The sequence below is a fragment of the Symphalangus syndactylus genome, chromosome 20 (genome assembly GCF_028878055.3).
Source record: "Symphalangus syndactylus isolate Jambi chromosome 20, NHGRI_mSymSyn1-v2.1_pri, whole genome shotgun sequence".
NCBI classification, from domain to species: Eukaryota; Metazoa; Chordata; class Mammalia; order Primates; family Hylobatidae; genus Symphalangus; species Symphalangus syndactylus.
Window position 1 is genome coordinate 9,792,201 of NC_072442.2, and position 24,055 is coordinate 9,816,255.

At 36.0% G+C, this 24,055-nt stretch overlaps 1 long non-coding RNA gene across 5 annotated transcripts in view; it reads right to left on the reverse strand.

Moving 5' to 3' along the window:
* LOC134735378 (uncharacterized) overlaps window positions 1-24,055 on the reverse strand; it is a 478,226-nt gene that overhangs the window by 17,737 nt on the left and 436,434 nt on the right. The window contains exon 1 of one of the 5 annotated variants that reach the window (XR_010118416.1): window positions 17,469-17,488. The exons of the other annotated variants lie outside the window; for them this stretch is intronic. This is a non-coding gene — a long non-coding RNA (uncharacterized lncRNA). Of the gene's footprint in view, window positions 1-17,468; window positions 17,489-24,055 lie in introns of those variants that run through there. 5 annotated transcript variants of the gene reach the window in all.

Below are 24,055 nucleotides of genomic sequence, written 5' to 3' on the forward strand. Positions count from 1 at the left end.
CAACATAACGTGAATGCAGTTTTCATAGATGAAAAATTTAGTAATAATTATAAACAAAGACAAGGTGTTACCATATTGTGGGATATTTTATGTATAAGTAATTATGCTCTGTAATATTTAAACATTTTATATGTTAATATCATTTTTAAATGCTGACTTCTAAAAAACTGGCTGTATAATATGTTGGCACTTTGCTACCTCCGCATTCATTCTGAATTAATGTACTTCAGAAATTCATTTGGAAGACATAACTGCATTTTTATCTCTAACATATTTTAATTGGTTATAACAATTAAACGTAACAGATACCATCAAAAATAAATAACTTTATCCTGCATCATTGTTGTTGCTGTTGTTCTGATTAAATGATCTTCTTACTTTAAGTATACTTTAAGTATTTTATGGTAACTTCTAGACAACATTCTTTGGCAGTCATAACTTTCTGAGGAAGAGAAAGCAAATTCATAATTATTATCTAACGTGAAATACTAGAAAGTGATGCTGATAGTTCAGAAACGTGTTTTGCCTTGGCATTGGCTTAACCAGTGTGGCCAAATGCTGAGCTTTTTCCAAGCCAACAGTCCCAAAATATAACCTGGTAAACAGTTGCCAGTCTGTCAGTCTTCCAGTCCAGAACCAACTTAATAACAACAATCCAGTCAAACCACCCCCTTCTCAAGCAGAGACTCTGTGGGTTCCTCACTTCACAAATGTCAATGCCAGCTTGGCCCTCTAATCTCTCCCCTCATATGGCTGTCTCTCTGATGAACCTTGTTTAATTAACTATTTGCCTATTTCTCCTCTGTCCTGAACACTTTATTGGAAAGGATTTCTGTAGCCTCCCAAGTGCTCAAATAACGGTTTTCAGCCACTGTTCATTGAGACCCCATTATCCTTCTCAAGCCCAGATGGAGCTAAGTCAGGCAAGACCTGGGGTTAGCTACTTTGTATTGGCTTTCCAAGTGCATATCTTATGTATTAGAGAATATATACTCTAAGGTGGCAACCTTAGAGTATATATTCTAACTCAGATGCAAATTTTAGTGCAAATCTAAGATTCTTTTAGCAATTTAGCCTGAAGCAATAACAGGATAAGTGTGCAATTATCCAAATGAAGTAATCACAAGTGTATGACTCATAATTGCATTGTTTATGAACATTTAAAACTATCGTGGCTGGATGTGGTGGCTCACGCCTGTAATCCCAGCCCTTTGGACGGTCAAGGCAGGAAGATCACTTGAGCCCAGGAGTTCAAGACCAGTCTGGGAAACAGCAAGAACCCATCTCAAAAAAAAAAGAGAAAATTTCCCAATTGTTCAGTAATGTAAGAATAATAAAATGACAACTATGGAATACAAAGTGATGCCATTAAGAATAATTAGGTACATTTTTATTGATCTGAATATATTTTCAATATACATTTTTATTTAAAAATGTTATAAAACATTATGTACAAAATGAAGATATATTAATAAAAATGAAACAATATGTACAAAATGAAGATATATTAATAAAAATGAAACACACATATTTATATGTGTGTATATGTGTGTATGTATGCATATACACACACACACATGAGATTAGACACCACAACGCTACTAGTGTTTATATCAAGGTAGTAGGATTATATGTGAATTTTACAAATTTTTTTTCAGATTTGTATTTTTTATCATGAACATTACTTGTGTAATATTAATTTATGTAATACTTTATAAGTTTTAATCATGTTCCTGTTCTTCTTCCTCAAAATATTTTACAAAAGATCACAAACTCAAACTATTCTCCACATCCCACTTTTGCTGGCACCCCATTTCTCTTTCCTTTATTTAGACCTAATCCTCTTAGAATATCTGTCCTTTTTTTTCCATTTCCTTACTTTTAAAGCAGTTTTCAAATTGTTCTAATCACCATATTCCATTGAAGTTCTTGATGAAAGTGATCAATAAATATTTGTGGCTAAATATATGTAATTAAAAATAATTTCTTGAGTCTCTTGGCCTCGGTGCATTGTTGACCCCTCTCCCCCAAACAGGTGCTTCTACGACATCCTGAACTTTCACATCACAGCATGCATGAAACTTGAATTGATTGTTTAATTTTCTCCCCTCCAACTGAACCATAAGATCCATAAAGGAAAGATACAATCAACTTGATTCTTAATACTAGGCCCTAGCCCAGTGTCTCATATATACTAGGTGACCAACACATATATATCAACTAAACTAATGAATAAACAATATATTGTTTAAAAAGAACATGATCATCCTGAAATGACAGCTTTTCATGATATTCTATTCCAGTTTCAGGAATCTAAATAATTTAAATGTTACCCTTCTCAACGAAGACCCTGTAACAGTTGTCCCTTTTGGTACCAAGGACCGATTTCATGAAGGACAATTTTTTCCACAAGATGGGGTGGGGCAGTGGATGTTTCGGAATGATTCAAGCACATTACATGCATTACATTTATTGTGCACTTTATTTCTATTATTATTACATTGTAATATATAATGAAAAATTGTACAACACGCCATAATGTAGAATCTGTGAGCGACCTGAGCTTATTCTGTTGCAACTAGAAAGTCACATCTGGGGGTGATGAGAGACAGTGACAGATCATCAGGCATTAGATTCTCATAAGGAGCATGCAACCTAGATCCCTCGCATGCACAGTTCACAATAGGGTTCACACTCCTATGAGAATCTAATGCCACTGTTGATGTGACAGGAATCCTCCTGCCAGAGGATCTCAGGCTGTAATGCCAGCAGTGGGGAGTGGCTATAAATAGAGATGAAGCTTTACTCCCTGGCCTGCCACTCACCTCCTGCTATGCAGCCTGGTACCAGTCCATGGCCTGGGGCCTGGAACCTGGGGACCCGGGGACCCGGGAACCCAGTAAAAAAAAATCAGAGATTTTTACTGGAAAGTAGGTACAGTGAAGTCTAGTTTTACTACAGCTTAATAGAGAGAGGAAACTCAGCCTCAGAAGGGATATATCAATTTTCTAAAATCACTGGTAGAAATAGTAAAGAATTTGGTTGGTTTCCCTCTCCCATTCCCAATCTGTGCTCCTATCAATCAAATACGTTATGTAAGTTCAACCCACGCACCAGAAGATGGAAAAAGAACAACAAAAACACAAGGCTGTTGTGATTTATTGAACACAGATCACATCAAAGACATATAGCTGCAAAGAATCTAATTAAAATTTGTTATTTCAGCTGGTCAGCTGTATTCTTTCTGTACAATTAGGGGTTGTGATTTTATTTAAACCAAGTTCCAATATTCCCCCCCACTCCCAGGTCACTGACAGAGCAACACTTGGCAATTGGGAGGAGAATGTAGACAACACTTCCCTCAGCATTCTTTCTGGGATGGCTGTTAGATGGCTGTTTGGGCTAAAATTGCTGCCTCTGCTTCACATATGTTATACCTGTCTATATATTTAACTGCTGCAGACAGGGAATTCCTCTCTATGATTTGAATGTTAGCTGATTATTGATTATGGAAGAAATGGTGCTCTCTGGAGTAACTATACCCATTTTTCCCACGTGACACGTGTGCTTGGACTGATGATCTTTCAGTCTTCTTTAATGAGTTTCTCAAACAAGCATTATAAAGTGAAAAGAAAAGTGCATTTGGCTTTCTTCAAAATTCTAGCAATTTGTTCTATGGCACAGAGTGTATAGGGCGAAATGCTATGAATAATAGGACTCTATTCATTCAAGATGAAAGCGCGATTAGAGTTTTGTTCCCTGACTGTACCTCTGTTGCTTAGATTGCTAAGAAAAGCTTTATTTGTTAAATGTAGAATTCACAAAGATAATGCTTATTAATTCAATATAATTCATAAATAGGAGTATAATTCATTCTGTCCTCACTGTACATGAAAGGAAGATTCTCTGCACAGGAAGTTCACACCTTAAGACAACTATGGACTTGGCCTTGAAAATCAAATAACTTACCTTCTCTAAATCATCATAGTGTTTATTTATGTCATTATTAACTATTTGACCATAAAAATTTATAAAGGCAAAGGGACTGTTTTCATTTGGTAACAAATTAATTTAGATTACAGGTAGACAATGCCAACTCCTCGTTTTTGTTGTTGTTTTTGTTTTGTTTTGAAGAAAGCTGTCAAATCAGTCGTTTATTCTTTTTTAATGACAAGGAACTTGGTTGAATGACAGAAATATTTTCCTTCAACAGGTCAAACAATACCATCTATTGTACTATAGTTAACACTGGGTTTCCCTTTCAATGGGATATGATACAGAATTTCACACACTCTTAGGAAGAAAGAAAAGACAACCTTCTTCATATTATTCAGCATCTTTCTTTATGTTAGGCACTTGTATTATTAAATTTTCACACTGCTATAAAGATACTACCCCAGGCTGCGTAATTTGTAAACAAAGGAGGTTTAATTGACTCACAGTTCCACAGGCTGGGGAGGCCTCAGGGAACTTACAATCATGGCGGAAGGGGAAGCAAGCACCTTCTTCACAAGACGGCAGGAGAGAGAGAGGAGTGCAGGGGAAAGCACAACTTATAAAACCAGCAGATCTGATAAGAACTCACTGTCACAAGAACAGCATGGTGGAAACTGCCCCCATAATCCAATCATCTCCCATTAGGTGCCTCCCTCAACATGTGGGGATGACAATTAGAGATGAGATCGGGTGCAGACACAAAGCCAAACCATATCAGCACTGTACTAGACAGGGTGCCTTACTTTAGCTCATGTAATTTTCTTAATAATATATGAAATAGGCATTATTAATCCTGCTTTTCAGATGAACAATTTGAAGTTCAATAAATTAGTTATCGGCCAACATTGCCCATTTAGTAAGTGGCAGGGAAACACACACACATACACACATTTCTTCCTTCTAACTGAAAAATTTGTTGTCTTTGGACTACACAGGTTTTAACTTAGGGCCACACTAAAGATAAAATATAGGGAAGGAGATAGAAACATACTTAACATGAATGGGCAGGGGAAAAAACAGAACAATGAAAGCCTTTATATAAATGGTTTCACTTTGTTACATAGACTGACTTTGTAATAAGTGTTCCAGTGGGTCACGACCCTCTGCAGAAGCTCCTGAGCTGGATGTGTAAGCTTGATGTTAAAAACAGGGTGAGGAAGTGACACAGCATTAATCACTAATCAACTTCTTTTGCTCCTGCCTTTTCTTCTTATCAAGATATTATTTCTGCTATGAATTTTTTCATATTGTTATTTTTAACATATGTAATATTTTATCTCCTGAGGGTATTATAGACTGTTTTAAAAAATCTTTTATTCTGCTCTCTGTATTGTCTCTGTTTCTCACAAGCTCATTTGTTTTACATTGGAGAATTTCCTCCAATGTATGTTGATCCTTGGCTGATGGTGCATGGTTCAGAGTAAAACATATAAAAGCTGAAATGAAATTTGGCAGGAGGACACACTAATGAGGGCACTCATTGTTTACCTAAGTCAACTAGAGAGTGATTAGAGAGTAATTGGTATTGTTTTTTATTGGAAGGCCTTTCCACAATTGAGTATAAGCATTTAATTTTGGGCCTGAGCCTGAGGGTAATCTTCACCCCTGGATGTAGACATAGTGTAATCCTGGATGCTAGTGTTTTTTTTTTTTTTTTTTTTTTTTTTTTTTCAGCTTAATAAAGAGAAAGAGGCTATAGCAGTTCTCAGCAGTATGCACATTGACTTTCAAACATTTCGTTGTTATCAGCATGGTATCTCTTCTCTATTCTCAGCTGTCCAAACATCTCTGCTAAGTAAACTCCATTATACTTTGGAAATGAGAATAAGTAGTCACTTGGCTAGGTGGAATGGAGCGAAATATCTGGAAGTCTAATATTTATGTATCCAAGTTTTCTAGGATCCTCTTTTCAGCCTCGCCTTACCTTTACATTTCAGAGATTCTTAATGGCCCCAATCTCTGAGGCTTTCTGAGTTTAATTCAGTTTAGTTTTCCACTTTGTTGATCGCTCCCTATCCTCCTGCCAGGTTTAGATATCTGCTTGCTTCTGTCTTCTGAGTCAGTTCCTACTTACCCATCTGCTCTTAACATCTTGTAACAAAGACAAATTATCTCTAAGCAACTACGTTTTCTTCACTCCTGGACACAGAGCTGGTTTATATTTCTGAGCCTGCCGTATAGCCATGCAAATGAGTCGTGGTAATGAAACACAATGGAGGTAATGCATGCCATGCACAGGTCTTGTGCAGTGTGGCCTTTGACATGTAACTGCATTCTCTTTCACTCTTCCTTCTGAAATAATTATGGAAGCCATACATAAGATAGAGATATGCTATGGGTGAATTGTGCAATTGTGAATTGCACCACCTCCCCACTGAAATATGCTGATGCCCTGTATTAGTCCATTCTCACACTGCTGTGAATAAATACCAGAGATTAGGTAATTTATAAATAAAAGAGGTTTAATTGACTCGGAGTTCTGCATGCCTGGGTTGGTCTCAGGAACTTACAATCATGGCAAAAGGCACCTCTGCTCAGGGTGGCAGGAGAGAGAAATGAGTGCTGAGCAAAGAAGGAAGCCCCTTATAAAACTATCAGATCTCATGAGAACTCACTCACTATCACAGGATGGGGGAAACTGCTGCCATGATTCAATTATCTCCACTTGGTCCCTCCCTTGACACATGGGTTTATCGCAATTCAAGGTGAAATTTTGGTGGGGAAACAGAGCCAAACCATATCATACTCTAAAACCCAATGTGACTGTTTTGGATATAGGGACTTTAGAATGCAATTAAGGTTAAATGAAGTCATAGGTTGGTTCCCTAATCTGATAATATTATTCTTATTAAAAAAAATTAAAGCACGCTCTCTCTCTCCACTATGTGAGGACACAGCGTGAAGGTAGTTGCTTGTAAGCTAGGATCCTTTAACAGAACAATGCTGACGTCCTGATCTCAAACTCCTGCCTCCATAACGATGAGAAAATAAATTTCTGTTGTTGAAGACATGTAGTCTGTGGTATTGTGTTACCGCAGTCTGAGATGACCAATACAAGGAGCCACAGATAGAAAGAGTTTGTATCTCTGAATCATTTCTTGGAGAATTGCCAGCTAGGCAGGAATATCCATTAGGACTTTATGTAAGAAAAAAAATAGCTTCTATTGTGATGTGCCACTGAGAAATTGGAACTTACCTACCTAGTATAACAGCTCATATTACTTTAACAATTTACGTTTCTCATTGCCTGTGGTCTCCTATCTATTTCTGTCATCCTTGTGGATTTTATACTTTATTGTCATTTTGAAGACTGTTGAGAGGGAGGGGCAGTGAGCAAGTATGTTTTATTCACTATTCACTTTATGTTACTAAATCTATTCAGCTTATGAACTTTTAATTTTGCTTCCCTGTTTTGGCAGGGTGCGCAGACCTTAGACTTAATGAAATCCTTTGTTTTTTAGTTTGTTGATTCCTTTAGCATAATCTCTTACACATTATCGTGTATTCATTCATTCATCTCATTTCTGACTGCTTCATGACCACACAGTATGAGTAAGCTCTAGTATACAAGATTCTATCTATGAGACACACAGTATCATCTTTCAGCTTCATTTAGAATATTTACATCTGTTAGATTTGGTGCACTGGAGTGAAGTGAAAGGGGCATTTTATCTCCAAGATCATATTAAGTACTAGGGAATCCAATTCTGATAAGATGAAACATAATGATTAAAATCATGTTTCCTTGGAGCATGTCTCACTCTCAGATATTAAACATTTTCTCACAGGGGAATTTGAAGACGTAACAAAAGATGTATGTCCTTGATTCCTACGGGGTGTACCTTCATTCCTTCATACTCGTGAAGGAGAGAACACACAAAAAGAGACATCTGCTTCCCTCCCTACAGGGATTTGTATTGGGTACTGTTCTTCTTTTCTTAAAGCCTATATATTTCTTAACACCTCATGGTTTAATAGCCATGCAAACTCATAGCTTACTTACTTGTCTTCTCTGCTAGGGGAACTGATCTAATTGGGCTATATTCTTAATACTGAATGGTGTCATTTTTCCTCAAGGATAAGTAAGAAATGCACTGGTTTTCAAGGTCCATGCATCAGGTCCACCTAAACAAAGTCTCTTGGAAATAGTAAAATTGTAATGAGGCTAGGATTGTCCCTGCTCTTTTCTACTTGGGATTGACTAAATAAGTGAGTTAGAATAGGCATTTGTTCTGAATCACTTTGTCTTCAACTCAGCAAAGCAGAAGCCAACTATGAGGCTTCTGGTCCAAGCTACATTCTCCAATCCAGCTTGATATGGTTTGGCTGTGTCCCCACCCCAATCTCATCTTGAATTGTAATCCCTATAATCCCCACATGTTGAGGGAGGGAGGGACCCAGTGGGAGGTGACTGGATCATGGGGGCATTTTCCCCCATGCTGTTCTCATGATAGTGAGTGTTTTCAGGATATCTGATGGTTTATAAGTGTTTGAGGCTGGGTGCGGCGGCTCATGCTTGTAAACCCAGCACTTTGGGAGGCTGAGGCGGTGGATCACCTGAGGTCAGGAGTTCAAGACCAGCCTGGCCAACATGGTGAAACCCCATCTGTACCAACAGTACAAAATTAGCTAGGTGTGGTGGCACACACCTGTAATCCCAGCTACTGGGGAAGCTGAGTCAGGAGAATTGCTTCAACCTGGGAGGTGGAGGTTGCAGTGAATGAACCAAGATCGGACCATTGCACTACAGTCAGGGTGACAAAGCACCACTCCATCTCAAAAAATAATAATTAAGTGTTTGAATGTTCCTCCTTCACATGCTCACACTCTGTCCTGATGCCTTGTGAAGAAGATGCCTGCTTCCCCTTCTGCCATGATTGTAAGTTTCCTGAGGCTTCTCATGCCATGCGGAACTGTGAGTTAATTAAACCTCTTTCTTTTATAAATTACCCAATCTCAGGTATTTCTTTTTAGCAGTCCAAAAATGGACTAATATGCAGCTTTACCACAAGTTTAGAAAGCTTACTTTAATTTTGTTTTTTAACTTTGTGAATATTGTCCTCATTAGCTAGAACCCATAAGCAAGAATACGTGAAGACACTCCAAACTCCAATAAAATTACTATATTTTTGTCAATAGTCACTACCTCTTGCTAAAATCCTGATACAAAATTCCTGAAATTAACAGATTCTTGGTCGGGCAAATCTTCTAGGTTTTAAAATAGGAAAGTCTTTCAGTTAGTGAAAACTACATTTAGATTCAAAGTCACTGAAAACATAGAGTTCCTTTTGATTATAAAAGAGGATCATGTAATACTAGAGTAGGAAGAACTCTGAAAGTCTGTTATAGTTTCCTTTGTTCATTGTACACATGGGGAGAAGCTTTTATATACTTGATGGAAGCTTCAGCCATGGGTAATAGCTCTGTGATCATTGGTAGCAGGCTGAGCTTTCTCCCTATTGCATTGCCTGGCTAGAGAATAATAAATAAAATTTTTAAAACACCTGGATTTCTAACCATGAAAAACCTAATTGTTCAAAAAGTATTTTTGCTTCCACTGCCAACCTAATGCTAAGTCATGCAAAACACTGAAACTAAAAGTGGACAAAAACCTAGATCTCTTTTAAATCATAAGTAATGTACCCTACAAATAACTCTATTCTGAAATCCCTTCTTCGGAACAGATATGCTAAGTATCCTGAGAGGATGGATAATAAACTCCATTTTGGGCTTGGAAAATTACGGGAAATATTCATGAAGAAATAATATAGGGATAGTATCGTTGTTATTTGTATCTTTTAAAACATGTTAGAAGTAAAGGAATCCTCAAGGAAGAAGGAAAAAAGTAGTGAAGAAGCTAGGCAGTGAAGATGGGGTGGTAATGCAGATAGTGTTAAGAGTGGCAGTGCATCTGAGCTTGCTGGGGATGAAGATGGCAGTTGTAGAATGAAGTGATAACAGAATCATTTGAGAGGTGGCAGTGGACATAGTATGGTAGGAGGTAACTTAAAGTCTATAATAGAGTACATATGGCTTAGACTCTATCCTATCATGTTTCCAGGAAATAAGCATTGTAAATATTAAATTCAAACACGTTTGAAAGCTAATTGCTATTGCTTTTGGACTACCACTTAAATGAACTCTTGCTATGGGGGATTGGTGCAAAGTGAAGGTGTCAAATTGCTGTATACAGTATGATATAAATTAATGATATAGAAGATGATCTATAAAAATGTTCAGACAAAGATTTATAGTTTTATAGCAAAACATTGTATTGTTCCATGTTTGAAATTGATTTTCTTTCAGGAATTCTTGTTTCTCAAATCAGTAGTATGCGCAAGTATGTGGTGCCACTTTGATAATGTTTAAAATGCCTGTTCCCATTCTTCAAATGACACATAAAAAGTAAAAATAAACAAGGGATTATTTCTGACGTGTTTGACTTAATTTTTGACTCTGAGTTCAATTTACCAAAGGAAAACTCATATAAACTAGTGCATAGCCTTGTGTTGTGGTGGGGGGGGTAGTTTATTTGACTGCCATTTGTGCTGTGTTTCTTTGGACGATGGTCCACATATACAAAAAAATTGAAAAGCAGTCTGTTGTCAATGTAGATGGGCATGAGCCTCTACAGACCTTCATTCTCCCAAATGTACTTAAGTGTTATAAAAAGAGGATAATAGCATGAACATTTGCTTTAGTGTTTATGAGCCAGACATTGGTTTATTTCATTTAACCTTTATAAAAATTTATGATACAAATAATAAAATAATAATAACATCACTTTTGAGGAAGCAGATTAAAAAGTGTTTGTCAAAATCAGAATATGCATTCTGTTCTATCTAAAAGTAAGCTCTACATTCCTTCATTGTGCTCATAATGGGCTTAAAAATAATGAAACACAGATGTAATTTCAATAAACAGCACTGAAAAGACTTTATAATGTATATCCCAAATGGATTTTGCCCTTGATGTCTATCTCATTTTGTTTTCATTTGTGATGAATTATTAAATGAAAGTATTATTATCTTGTTTACCTCTTTTATATAGTTAGGTTAATTTTGGATTCTTATGATTAATTCAGAGGTCACAGGCAAAATAATTAACAATCAATACAGCATCACTGCACCAACCCACCACCGAGAGTGGAGGCCAGCTGTAAAGAATCTTTCAGGAGGATGTCACAGTATACAGATTCGTATCAGCCCAAAAGTTATGTTCTCTTTTACTAACACATTAACTCCTTTGTTTTACTATATAGTTTTAAAAGTTCTGGACTTTTAAATAAGTTATTTTTTCAGGTGTAATGTGCATACATTATAAAATCTACTTTTAAATGTATATTTCAATAATTTTTGACAGAGATGCGCCATCACCACCAAAACAAAGATATGGATTATTTCTAACACATATGGGCTTCTTTTAAGGAAAGAAATAATTCTAGATGAATTCAGAAGATGGTGAGAGAACAATTACTAATTATAAATCATTAAGCATTCAATTATTGTTAACACCCACATTGGTTTCTTTGTTGCAAGTACAAAAATGATGCGTTTTGAACTTTCTGGCTCTTTCTTTACATTAGTTAGGTATGAAGGCAAGTTAGAAGTTGGGAGAAGGATGAGAGGCATTAATAATGCATAGAAGTCCCAAGTGCTATGTTTTAATGTACTAATGCTTCTACAAATATTAACCTTATTCTAAGAAAAATAAGTTTCAGATAATGAAAGAAACCTGGTCAGAGAGAGTAAAATGACTGCTAATTGCATTTAAAGTAGTTTAGCTAACTTTTTGGTAATATTCTACATCATTTCCAAGTTATATTTATTTAGCCCCATTAGGCCAAGCGTATATAATTAGCTTCTGCATTACTGTACATTAGTCACTTTCCCCACTCCCATTTCTTACATATTTCTCTCTTTTTGTCTCACTCTCTTCCACACACTCCTTCTCTTGTCCTCTGAATAGTGTCTATAGTATAAGCCATTTTTCAGCCCCAGCATATTCCTCTTGGCATCTCCATGCTCAACACCCAGTAGGGAGCATGGCTGTGGATTTGTTAAGGATGCTGGAATTCTGTGAGCAATCTGCCGTCCTCCCTCATTTCTCTTCTCCCAAGTTCATTTGGCTGCAAGACTATGGTATGATGATTTTTTTTCATTTTTAAGGTAAAAATTGCTGTGCAATATTTATGGACTGTTTATACTATACAGCCATCATTCCCTCCTTTTAATTTCTGTGCCAGACAAAAGCACTTTTTTATCCTTCTTTTAAGAATCTGAAAGTAAAAAAGAAACCTGCCGAGGAGGAACCCTAAAGTCTCTAATATCTCAAGGGAAATACTCTGCAAACATCCTTAATGTTTAATAGATTTCAGGCTTTTCATTTCTCCTAAGTAATATGCCATACTCCACTGGGCCTCTTGAGTTTTCTTCTTTGTTGACCTTGCTAATTATATTATGGCTTTTGCCATCTACCTGTAGGAATTCATTAAACATTAAACAATGGTATTTGGTAGACATTAAGAAGGGATGGGGAAGTGGGGAGTTGATTCCCCTTCTTATCCTTTCACAAGAGATGCATATGTAAATCCTGTCTCAGGAGAACCTAATGAATTCAAGCCATTGGACCATTACTTTCATTTCCTTTTCAGTGTTGTGGGTAATATCCAACCACACACTTATTTTAAATTAAATACTTTGTTATCATTGGAGTGTTTTCATAATTCTCAAACTACATATGCAGGCTTTAAACACCCTAGAGGGTAAGCTTGGATATGCCTTCAAATATGAAAACAATTATCAATGATTTAAGGATTTCCAAAGCAAACAAGAATCAAGGAAATGAGTAAACTTTGAAAAGAGTCTTAATACATTCCAGAATGTTAAAGTTTGAAAGTGCTGTTTGAGATCACATATTCTTCTCACTTTTATAGATGAGTCAATTGGGACCCAGAAATACACAGCTAACTAGTGAGAGAGTGCAGCCAGTGATAAAACTAAGTCTTCATATTCTCAGTCTGAGTTTCTTTCTACTGTAACATATTCCTAAACACAACTAATAATAGTGATCAAATGAAATCTTTCAAATGTATTGAAAATAATTTTATTTTAAAGAATACTATATAGCTATTTGTATTAATAGTTCTTCCTCAAATACTGCTGAGAGTCAGGGGAGAATAGCTTTGTTTTTGATTCCTACTGAAATAGCAAGCAGACATAATCAACTTCGTGATGATCACTCCAGAAGAATTTTTCTATGTGGTCTAGGTATGTCCTGTCATTTATATAAATCACTTTTTCATCTGCAGTCCGAGTCATTCCACCTTGGTAATGGGAAATAGCCTTTCCTATTGTTGCTTTTGTTTCTGCAAAAAGGCCTTCATGACAAATTATTTAAGACAACTTGTACTACACATCAAAGTAGGGGAAAATTATTTCTTTCATAGCACTAACGTTCTTGAGAAGGTCAAAGGGGTTATTGGTAAAATATAAGGGAGAATGCTTTACTCTGAATTATTGTGGTGATTCAAATACAATATTCTGAGAAAGGATAAGGGGGATCAAACCTTTTCACAGTTCTTTACCAATAAATAACATATGATAATGTTGATGCTCTGACTACTGAAATAGTAAATGAGCAGGGTAGAATTCAGCATTTTTTAAATTCTTAAATATCTTTTTTTCTCCTCAGACAAGTGTGAAATAATAATCAGTCAAAGAACACCGAAAACAGAATCAGATCTTAGGCCAAAAGCTTACAAGGGAATATGATTAGAAATGCTATTAAAAATGTTGATCCTATGTTCTAAGTTTTGCTCTCACAAATCAATAGAAATAAAACTAAATACAACATATAATTTTACTTAAATGTATGCATGAATATTTTCAAGAAAAAAGAGAGAAGATAATCCAAATTATCTGATTGTCTATTATATGCTAGGTGTTCTACAAGGCAGCTTATGTACATGATTTTATTTAAATTCCACAGCAACCCACATAAGAAAAACAGTCTCAGAAAAGTCATTTAACCTACCTAAAGTCAGATGCAAAAATCAAGAACAGAAATAGCATTTATTTCAAATATTCCTGAATTCAATGTCACAATTGTTGAGTTATTCGTATTTTTTTTTTCTTCAGGGTGAGGGGGTTGGCAATAGGTAAAGGAACTCTTAGGAACTGTGTTTAGCATAGATTGTAGACAGAATGCCTCAATCAAACTCCTTGTCCTCCTCGCCTTCCTCCTCCTTTTCCTCATCATTATTTTCATCACCATTATTATAATCTATATTTATTGACAGCATATAATGAAAGTGTTATATTTTTGAAGTACTATTTTTCATGTTTTTTCTAAGATATACTTTATTCTTCCAATTATCATTATTGCTATCCTGCCATCAATTTATGAAAATATCCTATTACTTTTCTTTTACATCCATTATACCTTATATATGATTCTATCCCTATCTTATTATAACTCAGTTATTAAAGTCACGGTTTCAAAGTTCTTATTTGCGTTGATTTTATGTCCACAGAAAAATTTAATCAATGAAATACTATTAAAACTAGCCTAGTTGAACTCTGGGGTGCCCAGGGCTTTTTCAAGTGTTGGATACAAAGGTAAATAAACATGTTACCTATCTTCCAGGAATTTACTTCCCAATTAATAATAATAATAATAATATCTTACTTTAATATAGACCTTTACAGCTAATGAAACAAAATATTTCATAATGAGATAATTTGCAAAAATATATCAAACCTGTTGGTATATGTTACTTGGGGGAGAAACCTAAAAACAAGATTTAATGAGACAGCCAGTTTTATATCTGAAACAACAACAAAAAAGTCTATGAATGAGGTTAGGTATTACAGTAAACAGAAAAAAATAAAAATTTTCCCCAGTCTTTTAGGAATATGTTTTTGTAATTTTTTATGAATCTGGCTGGAGAAATTCAGTTATAATTTAAGGGTTATTGGAGGAAGATTGCAAAAGAAGAAGAAAAAAAATCAGGAAGAATAAGGTTTGAAGAAAGCGATTGAAATAGAAGTGAAATTGAGAGGACAATTTTGATGATACTACGGTGACTATAGCTACATTTGAACCAGTTAATTTAATGTTTTCATTGACTTTGATGCCTAGCTATTTCTCTCTCTCTCTCTCTCTCTCACACACACACACACACACACACACAACTTGGGATGAGAATAGTGATTTGCTGCTTTGGCTGCACCTAATTATATTATCTTAGAGCTTTTTAAAATATGAATACAAAGACTCAACCACAGATATTTTGAACTTATTGTTCTGGGATGAGGTTCATGCATTGGTATGTTTTTAAATTTCTTTAGGTAGTTCTAATGAGTAACTAGGGTTGAACACTACTCCTTTAGCATTTGTTCTCAAATGTCGGTGTGCATCAGAATCACTGGAGGACTATTTAAAACCCAGAATTTCTGGTCCATTACATCTGTATTGGGGACCAATATTTGACATTTCCAAAAATCCAAAAATTCCAAAGTGTTGCTGATGTGAGTGGTCCAGGTATCACACTTTAAAGTGACTGGTTAAAAAACAATATGTCTTGGTGTATTAGTCAGGGTTCTCTAGAGGGACAGAACTAATAGGATAGATGTATATATAAAGGGGAGTTTATTAAGGAGTACTGACTCATGCAATCATAAAGTGAAGTCCTGAGAGGTGAGGCTAGCTGGACTTCCTGGGTTGAGTGGGGACTTGGGGAACTTTCCTGTCTTACAAGAGGATTTTAAAATGCACCACTCAGGAACTTTCATGTCTTACAAGAGGACTGTAAAATGCACCAATCAGCACTCTGTAAAACGTACCAATCAATGCTCTGCAAAACGCACCAACCAGCAGGATTCTAGCCAATCGCGGGGAGGATTGAAAAAAGGGCACTCTGATAGGACAGAAATGGAACACGGGTGGGGACAATAAGAGAATAAAAGCTGGCCACCCCAGCAAGCAACAGCAACCTGCTCAGGTCCCCTTTGTCCTTTTGCTCTTCACAATAAACCTTGCTACTGCTCACTCTTTGGGTCCGTGTCATCTTTAAGGGCTGTGACACTCACAGTGAAGATCCACAGCTTCATTCTTGAAGTCAGTGATACCATGAACCCACTGGCAGGACAGTCTAGTCTTTCCACGTTCTTCTGCCTGCTTTCGTTCTAACCTTCCTGGCAACTGATTAAATTGTGCCCATCCAGATTGAAGGTGGATATGCCTTTCCCAGTCCACTGACTCAAATGTTAATCTCTTTTGGCAATACCCTCACAGACACTTCCAGGAACAGTACTTCGCATCTTCAATTCAATCAAGTTGACAATATTAACCCTCACACTTGGCAAGTCATTCATTAATTAACTGTGTTCATTCAAAAATAACAGAGTGTCTACAATGTGTATGGTGTGGTGCTGAGTGGCAGCAATTCAGAGACGAATAAGACAATGATTGTACAAGGAGCATATGGTCTTGACATAAGGTCTAGTATCAATTTTATGTCAAAAAGTCACTAAAATTTCATTATTGGAGAAAATAAGGGTGGAATATTTTGATTTCATAATGCCTTTGAGCTCTTTCAGGTCTACACTTGCATGATTTCGGTATCAAGTTGGGCAATAGGATAGGAGATAAGAGAATCAAGCAAAGGCTTTAGACTGAGAAGTCCACACTACTTGGACTTCCTGGGAGATAATTTGGACTCTTGTGAATTTCATCAACAAAATCAATACATACATCACATGTTTGGGTAGATTTTGTTACAAAATTCCTTATTCCACTAAGAACATTCATCTTTTTATAATCTAAGAGGTCAATAAGTTCTGACTCATTTGTGATTCCACATAGTATTGATACCCTCATGGTTTAGGAGTGAATTTCTTCTGTATCTTCCTGAAGACGCAGGTTTAGCACTGTCTTGTTATTAACTATTCTCATTTAGCTGTAAAGTGTTAAAACAGATTCTATCATACCCAGAAAATCCAGAGAAGTCTCTCATTCATAGTACCTGGTCTACGTGTAAAATTTCTTCCTAAGTAGTCTGAGAGATTTATTTCTTCATTCTATAGAAGAAAAGGATGTGAGAGAAATATATTGTGGAATTCTGGGGTCTGTTAAGTTTGCTTTTTTTTTTAGATAAAGGCACACAAATATACTGTGAGATTATACTACTCATCATCTGTGATAAGCATTACTGATTTGTGAAGATATTTGGCTATAATTATCAGTAATAAAACTAGTAAATTTATATACAGATTACATGCCAGCATCTTTTCAAGTCCTATGACACTATAAGAAGATTCATGATGTGAACTTGTTTGTCTTCTTCTGTGGATATTTACTGCCAGAAAGCAGCAATCTTGAACACCCTAAAATGGCAATCCCAACCTCCAAAAATATTTACTTTTTTTTCAAAAACAGATTACTCCTAAAAGAGTGCATAATTTAGTTACAGAATTTTTTTTTAAAAAAAACACCAAATAAAATCTGATCCTGAGAAGGTAAGAAACTGAGAATGTCTACATATGCAAAGCGAATGAAGAATTTAATCAATCACTTTGTTGTTTTATCCCTCAAGCATTGGTATTAATGAAAAATGTAGAGTCTTCTGAGAACGGAGCTAGCTGATTCGGTTGCTTCATCAGTCTGATAAACGATTGGTTGTGTATTTAACTGTCTTCCTTGAATTTAATTCAGAGTGGCAGGTAAATTTCTCCCTTGTAAAGTAGCCAGCTAGGGAAATCATTTTGGAAGGAGAAATAACTGAAAACATCTTGGAGAAGCAAAGAAAAATAAATCTTGGGATCACATAGGAGGCATTGAAATATGGGTAAATTCTTGGTTGAAGAACATTTAAAATGCTACTCAAGGACTCTGAAAATGAGATCACTTGGATTTGTACATGAAGTTTATTGACTGCCAAGACATTCTCTCCACCTTCTACAAAATAGCCTGCTCCACTTAAGAAACAAAAACTTGGCTGGGCACAGTGGCTCACGCCTGTAATCCCAGCACTTTGGGAGGCCCAGGCGGGTGGATCACGAGGTCAGGAGATGAAGACCATCCTGGCTAACACGGTGAAACCCCACGTCTACTAAAAATACAAAAAATTAGCCGTGGTGGCACGCACCTGTAATCCCAGCTACTCGGGAGGCTGAGGCCAGAGAATCACTTGAACCCGGGAGGCAGAAGTTGCAGTGAGCCAAGATCGTGCCATTGCACTCCAGCCTCAGCAACAGAGCGAGACTCCATCTCAAAAAACAAACAACAACAACAACAAAAGAAACAAAAACTTGAGTGTCCTCATTTTACACTTTGTGCAAGGGAGGTTATCTGCTTTCTACACAAGTGAAATAAGTATGTGCAGTTGTTTTCTTTTTTGTTTTGTTTTTGTTTTCTTGTTTTGTTTTTTGCTTGTTTTCTTGTCAGAGACTCATTTGAAAAAATTCAGAATTAATTCTCCAAGGAAATCAGAAAACCACTGTCTGGAATAACTCCAGTCCCTGAAATTTGTGGTTGTTCTTTGCCATAATGAGTGGACAGACTCTAATATTAAAATATGTGTTAGTTCCAACAAGTTGTAGAAATTGAAAGGTACATGTATTACAGATTTACACTAAAGAAAGGGGCCCAGAATTGTATTGGTTTCCATTTCTTTTTGATGTAGTACTAGTAATCATACCCCACTAGATTATAAAACTCAACTTTAAAAAATTGTCCAGTTGAGACTTTTTGTCACCCAAATGATTCAGTGTCTACTCAAGTTAAAGGTTTTAAGTATTGCCAGTTTACATCTTTATTGATAAAGAACTTAAGTATAGTCTCAGGTAAGAGGCTAATCTTTCTAAAAGATACACCTATTTTTCCTAAAGTATAAATTCAGCAGTTTTCTGGACATACTCTTTTACATTGTATTTTGGTTTCCTTTACAAAAAATTGTTAATCTATGTTTCTCAGGAAAGCACATTACTGAGAAAGAGGCAAAATTTAAGCAAATAGATTAGTACTATTATTAGTACCATATGAAGAAACGTGTTAAGAACATAATGGGATTGTTTCTAGACTGTATTCATCTTGCTGCTATGTTTTACTCAGTCTTTCACTCTCTGTACAGCAACCAATGATGGAACAAATGATACAAGCTCAAAATGCGCTCCTGGGTAAAGATACTTCCACAGAGTATAAACCTCACCAAAACTGTAAGAGCCAGTCACTACTGATGAGCAAATTGAACATTTACATCGTTTGAGACACTGGTTTATGAAATGTTTATTGCTTATCTTGTCCCCTTCTTAAGAATATTAGTTATGTTAGGGACAGAAAATCATATTTGTCAGATCAAGATTCAGGACCAACTGCTATGCTGACAGAAAGATATGACTTATAATCCAAACTGATGACTTATAATCCAAACTGATGAGAGTTATACTGTCTTAACTTAAAAATACTGGTGGTAATTTAATATGACTATCTAAATATGACTTAGAATCTGTGGTTCAAACCAACTCTTTGAAAACAGAAATCATCCCTCGGGCAGTTGTATTTCACTATTTATATAACTTAGCTCCAAAAATTCTACATAATGTATTAACTAATTCAGTTACATATAACCAACATTTCCTGGATAATTTGCCAGGCATTTACATTGCAAAATAATTGCATGATTCCTGTACGTAATATTAAGACATTTCTCTAGTCAGGACATTTTCATGCAGCCTCCTTGATACGATTTTCATATACAAATAGTTTTATTAATACTAAAAGCAAGTCATGTCATTTTTGCTATTGTCAAATAGAAAGAAAAAAAACAATGCTATCTTACCAAAAGCCAAAAACTAAGGTTCCTCAGAAACACAGTTGTGAACAAAGTCTTTTCTTCTATGAAACTTACCTTTTCCTAGGAAAAAACACCTGTACTAAAAATTACATAATGATTTAATTTTCACTGTCATGCAGGCTATGAAGGGAAAATACAGGTTTCTAATAGAAGTACCTGATTTCTCTTGGGGGTCAAGGAAAGGCTTATTGAAAAAGTGATGTCCATGCTGTGCTCAAAATAATGAAATGTAGTAAACTATGTCAAAGATTGGTGAGATCATTCCAAATACAGAACATAATGTGTGAGGAATCTGAGGCACTAGGAATAAAGGATCATTTGGGACACTGAAAGAAATTGAGGCAAGGAGAAAACAGGAAACACAAATGAGTTTCCCTAGAGAAGCAGAACGCAGATGATGTAGGGATATAGCTCTATACTGAGGATTTTGGTCTATATTCTAAAAGCAATGGGAAACCGTTGACCACTTTAAGTAGAGAAGTAACATGATTGAAGCTGTGCTTTGGGAGAAAGGTAGAGCATATGAATTTGGAAAACGAATTGGGAGAAATTCTAAGTAATCATGGTAAGAGCCTAAGAGAGTCTGGATTGAGTGTTGACAAAGGATTCTGGGAAAAGTAGGCATATTTGAGCATCAACCATCTACAGAAATTGAGTATTGGTGTATATAAAAGAAGGATTCTTGAATGATTGCAAGGCTTCCCTCATGAGCTGCTGGATGAATGACTGGACTGTGTTACTCACTAATATTGTTGCAGAGGCAGAATCTGTGGTGGGGTTGAGAGACTGGTAGAAGAGATTATGAACTCAGTTTTGTGCATGAGTTTGGAATTACCTTAAAATATCTAACTGAAGTTGTCAAGCAGACATTTGGGTGTGTGAAACTGAAACTAAGAAAAGAGATTTAGACTGGAGCCATCTTAATATCTACTATTTAGAGAGCACTCAGCAAGTGCTGGGCATTTTTCTAAAGCTTAACCTATACTAATTAATCCTCATAAAAACCTATTATTACATAGGTAAGGATTCTTTCATTACAAAATACTACTCACGTGCTTTTAGCGTGCCTATTGTTACCATATTTACAAGGAGATTTGATCATATTACCTTTTTTTTTTCCCCGTGGGATGTTCCCCAGTAAAGGGAAAGAATAAATTGCAGGCCTTTTTCTTCTTATCCACTTACTGATGATGTGATGATAAGCAAGTTACTCAAGCTCTCCATACCTCAGTCTCCTCTTCAGCAAACTAGGGGTAATAATAATTATTTTAGGAGACATACCTAATATTCCTAGAATGGCTTATAATAAACCTAAAATCTGTTGATCTATCAGATGTTCTCCATAGAGAACATCAGAAGTTCAGAAGTTTGTGATCCCTTTTTTGGTAAGAATGCACAAGTACGTAAGTTAAATTCTATGTATATTATATATGGGTTTATATATGTCCCATATGTCCTAACATAGGCAGAAAGGATGTGGGAAGCTGCAATGGCAGTTTGAATTTCTCTCTGATTTTCTTGTGCATTGTGAATACTTGTGTCCTTGAGGCTAGAACATAGGACTAACTTTTTTAAAAAAACCGTAATAATTGGAAATTATATCAGAGAGGATGAAGTGGCAAGGAAATCTGAAAAGCAGCTATCAGAGAAATATAAGAAAAAACAGGAGAATGTGATGTCACAGAAACCAAAAAACATATTAAGTTTATATTTTTAACAATTCCTGAACCTCATTCCATTGCTGAACCTCACTCCTGACCCTGAAGTTGTCCTGAAGGTAAGATTGGGCTACACAGAAGACTAGAGAGAAGGAATAGTGTCGGTTAGAGATAAGGCTTAGAATGAGTCTCAGACATATTGGTAGGGGTCAGGAAGGACATGTGCTCAGAGACGGGGTGAAGGAGGATGTAGTAGTTTGGCACCATCCATGTCGAATAATGTATAAACCAAAGACATATGCACCATACCAGCTTAGTTCATTAATGAATTTCAATCATATAAAGCACAATGTTTGCTAATTTCCTAACAATTATTTGCTATCCTGAGTGATTTTCCCTCTCATACTCACTAATTATAAACATTATGATGGTCATACTTATTTACTTTCCAATAATAATTTTAGAATACTACTGGAATTTATTTTGCTTTCCATTTAAAAATCTACAAGACAAATTAATCTGCTTATGTAAACTTCCTAACTGTGGTAATTTTGTTTGATTGAATCTATATTAGGCACTGGACTAGAAAGGGGAAGGGAAAATTTGTGTCCATAAAAATATTTCTTTTTTCTTTTTTTTTGAGACGGAGTTTCACTCTGTGGCCCAGGCTGGAGTACAGTGGGGTGATCTCAGCTTGTTACAACCTTCGCCTCCTGGGTTCAAGCGATTCTCCTGCCTCAGCCTCCCTAGTAGCTGGGATTACAGTCACACACCACCACGCCCAGCTAATTTTTGTATTTTTAGTAGAGATGGGGTTTCGTCATGTTGGCCAGGCTAGTCTTGAACTCCTGACCTCAGGTGATCCGCCCATCTCTGCCTCTGTTGGGATTACAAGCGTGAGCCGCTGTGCCCAGCCCATAAAAAGATTTCTTATACTCAGCTGTCAACTGTATAGTTAATCTTCAATTAAATGTTTTCCTTGGCTGTTTCAGAAAAATACAATGCCATAAGTGAATGTTTAAATGATGGTTTTAAGACAAAGAACTGAGATAACATAACCTAAATAAAACTAGACAACATATTTTTCTGGGGTATAAAACTAATACAGACTAAAAAATTTCAAAATTACATGGAAATTAATAAAGTAGAAGGTGGCTATTGTAATGGGGGAGGATCAGGAATATGGGCTGTGCAGATTACCTTGTAATTAAAACAAGTCATTTTTATGCACTTAGGTCAAGCCTTATATTAACATATCTTTTTTCTTAAAATGATTGTATCAAAATTGCTAAGTCAAAATGGCCACTTTGATAAAACTTTATAGCAAACTCCTAGAGAAAGCAATAGTATTTATTAAAGTAGCTTCCAGGCACCCTAGTTCTTTTGGTATGCTCTGAGAAATAAGTATTGTGTTCAACTCATTTTGAGAAATGCTGCACACTCCCACCTTCTCACAGATTCACAATGCACATTCACATTTAAAAGGTCCTGAAAAATATTTTTAAAGCCTTCTAAAATTAATCTACCCCAATATTTCCAAAGTTAATTGGATCACAGGACTCTGGATGTATGGGTTTGTAATGGTATTTGCTAATATTTATTTAGCATGTATTTTATCCATACCATTATATGAAGGGCTATATGTGCATATTTCAAATAAGTCTTAACCAATGTAGGCTGATGTTACTATTATTATTGTCACTTTTCACATAGAGAAAGTAAAACATAAAATAATTAACTAGTTGCCAAGGTAATCTATTAACATGTTAATTTAGCCAACAAGCATCTGAGACTGATTCCAACCAAGGTCTGGCTGAATCCTCAGGGTGATTTCTCAATCATTACTCTGTACTGAACCCTAATATTCCACAACACTTTTTGCTACTACTGATACAGCTTTTGAGGGACTCAGCAATACATTTCTAAAAAATATCATGAAGCTGCCTTTTATGTCTTTCATCACTCACATCTATTGAGATGGAGTTGCTAGAGTTTTGTTTTGCTTTATTTCTCAAAGCACAGCTACTTCTGTAATTGACCCCATAGTCATTGTACACCCTTGGTCCTTGCCAGAACATATAATTCCAAATTCTCCACTGCTGCTGCCTAACCCTCACCTAAAGCCCAGTTACAAATAGTTCATTGTATTTTAATGTGATGTACATTCTCAGTTTGCATTGAGGAATGTTATTAAAGGAGCTGTACAAAACTTACCCTTGGAATTAGCTGACATTCCTCATTTCACCCAATGATTCAGAGTCATTGTCACTATGATTTGCACAGGGCCTGAGAAGCCTCTTGAGGAAAAGAAAGGAGATAAATTTGATCATAACTGGGGTTCAATAATAAGAAACCAAATCTGGTGAAATTACGGTGTGGGTTTAGGTAGGCAACAGAAACCAGGCTGCAGAGGGATGGCAGTACCCCTGAAGAGTCACAAAGATAAAAGGAGTGAGCCAGAACCTCAGTGCTCCAGGGCATTTATATGACACCTGTTGATGGACTGTCCCATAATCTTAGCTACTTTGGTAGCAGGACATTGACT